This window comes from Miscanthus floridulus, chromosome 12 (assembly GCF_019320115.1).
Source record: "Miscanthus floridulus cultivar M001 chromosome 12, ASM1932011v1, whole genome shotgun sequence".
NCBI lineage: Eukaryota > Viridiplantae > Streptophyta > Magnoliopsida > Poales > Poaceae > Miscanthus > Miscanthus floridulus.
In genome coordinates, this window is record NC_089591.1 from 50,813,661 (window position 1) to 50,822,027 (window position 8,367).

The window sequence follows — 8,367 nt, forward strand, 5'->3', positions numbered from 1 at the left end:
GCGAACTATCTCCCTATCATGCTCACGCCAGCCGCCATGAGCTAGTTCACAAGCCTTGCCCCGAACTCCATCAGCTCCTGGGAAGAGCTAAAAAGTCTTCACCGACAATTACATGGCTACGTATACTCGATCGGGCACCAAGCATGATCTGAACCGCATCAACCAAAAGCCGTCTGAGCTCCTCCGCAGATACATCCGACACTTTTCCAAAATGAGGAATTCTATTCCAAACATCACGGAAGATGAGGTCATCACTGCCTTCATCCGAGGACTCCATCACCACGAGCTTCGCTCCAAGTTCAACCGCAAGCCGCCCACTGGGATTAGCGAGATGATCACAACCACCAACCAGTATGCCAACACTGAGGTGTGCTTCAATGACGATGCGGGCACTCATCACCCAACACATCGCTATGACGACCACCCTGACGATCGACGGCACAACGACCGCCGCTTCGACAACCATAGTTACCATCATGATAGTGGTCGTGATTGGCTAGAAGGGCCCAAGTCTGGTCAAAATCACCGCCGCCAGCCAGACCACATCATCGCTGTCGTCAATGAACCTTGCGCCAAGCTTAACTATGACGAGCAGTGCAAAAAGATCCTTGACGGCCCGTGCCCTCTCCATAAGAACGCCAAACATAAGATAATGAACTGCCTCGGTTTGGCTAAGGAGTTCTAGGAAAAAAGCTGGACGACACCATCAACAATAGAGCCGGAGGTCGTCGACCACCTAGGGGCAATGATAATGCCTTATAGGACCATGACAAGGTGGTTGCCACCATCTTCGGGAGCCTCACCTCCACCGAGAGCAGAAGAGAATGGAAGCTCGCTGCACGGTGGGTGCTCGCCGTCACTACGGAGGACATCGTCGCCAACCCCAGCTATCGCCCATAGTCCGAGGTCCCCATCACCTTTAGTAGGGCTGACCAGTGGGTAGACATTCCCTACATAGGGTGGTTCCCCCTCATCCTCGACACAACTATCTAGAAGGTGCTTTCAGAAAAGTGCTCGTCGACGGTGGGAGCGCTCTAAATCTCCTCTTCACCAGAGCCCTAAAGGAGCTAGGCCTTGGATTAGCAGATCTCACACCCTCCAACTCCTCCTTTTGGGGTGTGGTACCTAGCAGGGCCTCCAAACCTCTTTGAGAGATCACCCTACCAGTACAGTTCGGCACGGCAAGCAACTACCACATCGGGCACATCAACTTCTACGTCGCTGATTTCAACACCACCTATCACGCCATACTTGGTCGGCCAGCTCTGGCCAAGTTCATGGCTATACCGCACTATGTGTATCTAGTGCTGAAGATGCCTTTGCCTATAGGAGTTCTGGCCCTATGGGCCAACCTCTCCATCGCCTATGCCTGCAAGACAGAGAGTCTCACCCTTGCCAAAGCCACCGACCTCTCCATCTAGATAGCCAGCGTGGTCACCGAAGCCAAGACATTGCCCACCGACAACATGGAGATCCCAGAGCTGGAGCTTCCTCGTGCCTCCACCAAGTCCAAGGAAATAAAGGAGGTCAGCCTCAGCCTCGACGACACCTCCAAGACTATGAAGATTGGGGCTCACCTTGACCCCAAATAGGAAAGTGCGCTCGTCTCCTTCCTACGTGCCAATGTTGACGTGTTTGCTTGGAAACCTGCAGACATGCCTAGGTACCATGGGAGAAGATCAAGCACTCCTTGAATGTCATGCCGACCGCCAAACCGATCAAGCAAAAACTTTGTCGATTCACGCCAGACAAGGAGGCTATTAGGGTAGAAATAAAATGGCTCTTAGCTGCCAGATTTATAAAAGAAGTGTATCATCCTGCATGGTTAGCAAACCCTATTCCCATTCAAAAAAAGAATAAAGAATGGAGAATATGCGTTGATTACACTGATCTTAACAAACACTGCCCTAAAGACCCCTTTGGTTTGCCTCGGATAGATGAGGTTGTAGACTCCACCGCTGGCTACGAACTGCTCTCCTTCCTTGACTATTACTTTGGCTATCACCAGATCTCCCTCAAGGAAGAAGATCAGATCAAGATGTCGTTCATCATGCCCTTCGGTGCGTATTGCTACACCACCATGTCCTTTGGACTAAAGAATGCCAGGGTGACTTATCAAAGGGCTATCCAGATGTGCCTCGATCAACAGATTGGCCGCAATGTCGAAGCATACATTGATGATGTGGTCGTCAAGTCCAAGACCGCTGATGATCTTATCGCTGACCTCAAAGAAACGTTCGCCAACCTAAAAAGGTACCGATGGAAGTTGAACCCTTCAAAGTACATCTTTGGAGTTCCATCTGGGATACTCCTAGGCTACATTGTTAGTGCACGAGGAATCGAGCCCAATCCTAACAAGGTCTCCACCATCAACAACATGAAATGACCAACATGCATCAAGGATATACAGAAGCTTATAGGCTACATGGCTGCCTTAAGCGGCTTCATATCACGCCTCGGCGAAAAAGGGCTACCTTTCTTCAAACTCCTCAAGGCCTCTGAGCGCTTTTCCTGGTCAGAGGAGGTAGACACAGCTCTCGAGCAGCTCAAGTTATTCCTAATGAAGCCTCTGATCATGATGGCATCATGGCCAGATGAAACTCTCCTGATCTACATTGCCGCTACTTCTCACATCATCAGCATAGCCATCGTGGTCGAACGCGAGGAGGCCGGGCATACCTATAAGGTGCAACGTCTGGTATACTTCATCAATGAGGTCCTTAACGAGCCCAAAACTCATTATCCTCATGTCCAAAAGCTGCTATACACCATCCTAATTACATCATGCAAGTTCCGCCACTACTTCAAATATTACAAGATTGTCGTGGCTACCGAGTTCCCTCTAGGGGACATTCTCTACAACAAAAAGGCCAATGGCCGCATCATCAAGTGGGCGGTTGAGCTCAACACTTACTCCATTGAATTTAGAAACAGGCCTACCATCAAGTCACAGGGGCTCGCTGATTTCGTCGCTGAGTGGACCGAGATCCAAGAGCCCATTGTCGCTACTTGCCCCGAGCACTGGGTGATGTACTTTGACGGCGCCCTCCACATCAACGGTGCTGGTGCGGGCATTCTGTTCATTACACTGACCAAAGATAAGCTCCGATACATTCTCTGATACATTCTCTGGATACATTTTTTGACCTCCAACAACGCTACCGAATATGAAGCATGTCTCCACGGACTCCGTATAGCCATCGAGCTTAGCGTCAAACACCTCATGGTGTACGGGGATTCTGCACTGGTCATTAACCAGCTCAATAAAGACTGGTCTTGCACCAGTGAGAAGATGGATGCATACTATGCCAAAATCAGGAAGCTTGAAGGAAAGTTCTACGGTATCGAGTACCACCACGTGGTACGCAATCAAAATCAGCTCGTTGATCACTTGTCCAAGTTGGGCTCCTCTCACGGCGTGATTCTACCGGGGGTCTTCGTAAAAGATCTTCTGGTGCCATCCATTAAGGAAGAAAAGGAAATTCAGGAAGTTCCCCCCATCGAGCAACTGGTACTTATGGTACCTTCGCCGGCCACCGATTGGAGGGAACAATTCATCAAGTACCTTACCAGCCCCGAAGTACCCACCGATAAGACTGAAACTGAATGCCTAATTCATCGAAGCAAGCATTACGTGCTGGTGGACGACAACTTGATGTGGAAAAGTGCCAAGAAAGGGATACTGCAGAAATGCATCACCTAAGAAAACGGAGTGAAGCTACTTCTCGAAATTCACTCTGGTTCCAGCGGCAACCACGCGGCCTCGAGAACACTGGTCGGCAAAGCTTTCCGAGCTAGTTTCTACTGGCCCATGGACATCTCCGATGCAGAAGACCATGTCCAATGTTGTGAAGGATGCCAATTTTTCACCAAGCAAATACACGTGCCGGCACAAGAGCTGCAGACCATCCTAGCCTCTTGGCCCTTCGCATGCTAGGGACTGGATATGATTGGGCCTTTTAAGCCAGCACCAGGTGGTTTCTGGTATGTATATGTCACTATTGACAAGTTCTCCAAGTGGATCGAGTATAAACCGCTCATCTTGGCTACTGCAAAGAAAGCAGTCGAGCTCTTCGAAGGTGTCATCCACAGATTTGGTCTCCCAAACAGCATCATCACCAACCTCAGAACTATGTTTACTGGCCATCACTTTTGGGACTTCTGCAAAGGCCATTGCATCTCTATCAAGTACGTCTCTGTTGCCCATCCTGGAGCCAGCGGCCAGGTCAAACGGGCGAACGGCATGATCCTTGGTGCTCTAAAAAAAGGCTATATCAGAAAGAAGAAAAGCATCCGGGAAGATGGCTCAAGGAGCTACCAGCTGTAGTCTGGGGACTGCGCACTCAAGCTAGTCACAACACCGGTGTGTCTTCATATTTCTTGGTCTACGGCTCAAAAGCCATACTATCAGCGGATATTGCCTTCCGAGCACCTAGGGTGGAAAATTGTGATGAAGAGCAAGCCATAGCTGTTCGGACAGAGGACATCGACAAGGCCGAGGAAGAACGCCTAATCACTTGTGTCTGCACAGCCAAATATCTAGAAGGCTTGCGGAGGTACTACAACCGCAATATCAAAGGTCGTTCATTTACTGTCGGTGACCTCGTTCTCCATAGAAAATAAAAAACCAAAGGGATGCACAAGCTCTCCTCCCCCTGGGAAGGGCCTTATGTCGTCAAAGAGGTTACTCGACCAGGGTCTTATCGCCTATGTGACTTAGATGGAATCGATGTCCCCAACCCTTAGCACATCGAGCACCTCATATGTTTCTATCCTTGAAACGCTTCAGATATGTACTCTCCACTTTATGATGAATAAAGTTTTGGTCTCCATAACTTGTCTCCACTTTTTCTCCATTGTGGTTTAATCTCCGCTTACGGTCGCCGAGCTCTATGCTACTCCATAACGAACTCCAATACGAAATCACCATAATAGCGCCAAACACGTTTTCTCCAAATCGCCGAACACGTTTTCTCCAAATCGTCGAATATGTTTTCTCCAAATCGCCGAACACGTTTTCTCCAAATCACCGAACATGTTTTCTCCAAATCGCCAAATAGGTTTTCTCCAAATTGCCGAACACGTTTTCTCCAAATCATTGAACACGTTTTCTCTAAATCACCAAAAACGTTTTCTCCAAATCACCGAGCATGTTTTCTCTGAATTGCCAATGTATTTCGCCACATGTTTCTCCAAAACGATGAAGATTTTTCTCCAAATCTCCAAGATATTTCGCCGATCAGTGAGCAGCATACGTTCAATTATGTTCTCTATGGAAAAAACCTAGTCTCCAATCTCTCCCTACGCGTGCTACGGGCTCCGCGCTCTACATTATGGGGGTTGGCTATGGTTCCTTGGTCACGCCTGTTCCTCCTACACGTGCATGGGCTCCGCGCTCGACATTATGGACTATGGGCTAGCCAAGGCCGAGAGCTCAGTAAAGAACTAACTGCTCAGACACCACTTATACTATGTCTATTTCCAAGTTATTTCGTAGCCATCGAGCAGCACACGTTCTGCTCTACGCTCTATGGAGAAGACACAGTCTCTGATCTCTCCCTACACGTGCTACGGGTGAAACAACCTGATTTCTGCAAAAGAAATCTATAGAGTCGAAGTGTAATAAGACCGTTGTAGATCATATTACCCAAATTCCAGTCGAGTATCACATCCATACAACGTAATATCAGAGTACAAATAGTGCGGAATTACATAAATTATTACATCGCCGCATTAGTGGATTCAAAAGTAGCATTTATTCAGAACAGCTTGGAGATAAGATCGCCAAAACTCGAGCATAGGAAAAAACCCCTCAACCGTCAAACTCCTCAGAGCTATACTCCTCAGTAGAACCTGTGTACCAAAGTTTATCAGTACGATTTGTACTAGCCACTCCCACCCTATGAGCTATGCTTTGTGGAAATTGGATGCAAGTTGGATATAATCAAAAGGAACCTATAAGGCTGGGGTTTCCTATGTATTAGCATATCAAGTGTATAATAGTATAGTCAAGTTTTAACACCATTCCCACACACATTCCACCCCATTTCCGTCCAGAGCCAGGTTTCAATCCTGGGATCGATATACCACCATCTCCATATCATCACCATACCATCGCTCAGTCGACAGGCCAACTCCCTCTCGGCACTGTCTCATGGCCCATAGCCCCTGGCTATGACCGACACTCTCTCACAGGGGAAGAAGAGAAGGACTCATCTCGCTATCTAGTTTAAGCGAAACCTAGGAAAGGTCCATAGCCGACTAGTCGGCATATGTATCGATCGATCAACCATACACTCTGCATAGGTTTTACATAACCACAAGATCTGCCTTCTTTGCTGACCGTCATCAACTGGGCTGATTCTGGCCGCTTGCTAGCCTAGGATAATGCCACTCTACCATTCAGCCCTAGTACACCCCAAGTCTAGTCTGGGGTGGTTGAAACTGTGAGTCATGAGCCGAGTCTACAAGGTCTCCATGAAGTCTCAGAAGGGTGTGGGGGAAATCCTCCACGCCCCGTACCTCCTTACACTATCTGCTATCAACCTAGCAGTAGTGACAATATCCTACCAAGTAGTCCGGCCGTCCCGCACCATATAGGGTGAGTGGTATGTAAGGCTTCCCGGTGAGTCTGAGTACTAGTAAGTCCTTAGAGATGATCAAGCCAGAATGTCTTCATCAGGGTTTTACCGTTCCATCATAGCACCTCCACCCCAGGCTCCTTCCATCACAGGTTCACACCTAGGGCCACCTCATATCACCATTTACCCACCACAGGTATCCATTCCAGGGGTGCCTAGGTAGCACCTCACGGCAAGACTTGCCCCAGGCTTGTCGTATACTCCAACTTGGTTGACACAACCCTTACCCTCCACACACCCAAGTCACACATGCAGCACTATCCCCATAGTCTAGATAACTCTAGTTTCCACCATGCATCAATATGGTATATATATAAGCGTAGTAGAAATAATAAGCAATGAAATATAGCAGCAGGCGTGTGACTTAGCCTAACAGCAGGGTGAGCAAGGGTAAGGTTGTGTCAAGGTAAAGGCCATCAAGAAAGCATTCTACCATGCAAGTCCTATCATAGTGTGATTATAACAATAAAGTAAAGCAATAGCAGCTCTATATTAGCCATGCATAATAGGTGCTACGAGATTGGGTGGGATGTGGCACCTTCAGTGTTGTCGTCTCCATACTCCTCACGGTACTCTCGGTCCTCATTCATCTAGTTCTCCTCCGAGTCTGCAAACGATCGCATTATAGTCGCATTAGTGACGTCTATAGAATAGCACAAAAAGCAATGAAAATTCAAAAGAGCCAAATACACTCAAACATGGGTTCATTGCGTAGAGCTCGATTTTAGATGAATTTTGGTCCTAGTCTTGTATTTTTCTGAGTTCGTATGAATTAGTTATGAATTTCTGAAGTTTCAATCATTTCTGAAAATGGGAAAAGGCTGAATTAATATCGTGCTGACACGTGTAACGCTCCTATTGGTCCACGTGGCATGCTGACATCAGTATGACATCAGCATGATGTCATCGTCTCGGCTCTGGTACTGACAGGTGGGGTTTTGCTGACATCATCATGACGCCAGCATGACGTCATCTACATCATCAGCTACTAACAAGTGGGACCAGGGGCTCTTGGGTCACTGACATGTGGGTCCGGTCAAAGTCAACATCAAGTCAATGGGTGAGTCAACGGTCAACGGATCACAGTCACTGACAGGTGGGGCCAGTGCTGCTGACGTCAGCAGCTGACGTTATCATGACATCAACATGACGTCATCTCGGCTGTTTCATCCTCTGACAAGTGGGTCCCGCATGGCGGTGTCACTGACATGTGGCCCCGGTCAACGGTCAACGTTGACCGGTCAGTGGTCAATACAGGTCGGGCCTCGACTGGGCTGGTTGGGCCTGGATTTGGGCCAGGCTTGGCCTGCCACGTGGCGCGCGCTGGTGCGGCCACGTCGTCTTACTAGGCCACTAACGGGCCATGGTCCATGGGCGCAGGTGAGGCGCGGTTCATGGCGAATCCGCCTGCGTTGGTCCATAGACCACAGAGCCGGTCTATGAAGGACTTGGTCCACTTACTCCTTTCCAGGGCTCGGTTCACGTGCACCAAGTGCACGGACGTGTGGCCGGCGAGGGGAAAATCCCCTACTTCTTCCTCGGCGTGCTCCCGCTAGTGGTGAGCTCCCCGACGAGCCTCACCCGTGGTGTTGGTGTTCAATTAAGGTAGGCAAAAGCATCGCCAAGCCTCGGCGAGTGTAGTGGTGGGGTCAAGGTGGTGGCTGGGGCTTCCTAGGGTTCCGGCCATGGTGAACGGTGGCATGGGTTCATCGGCGTGCATGGATAG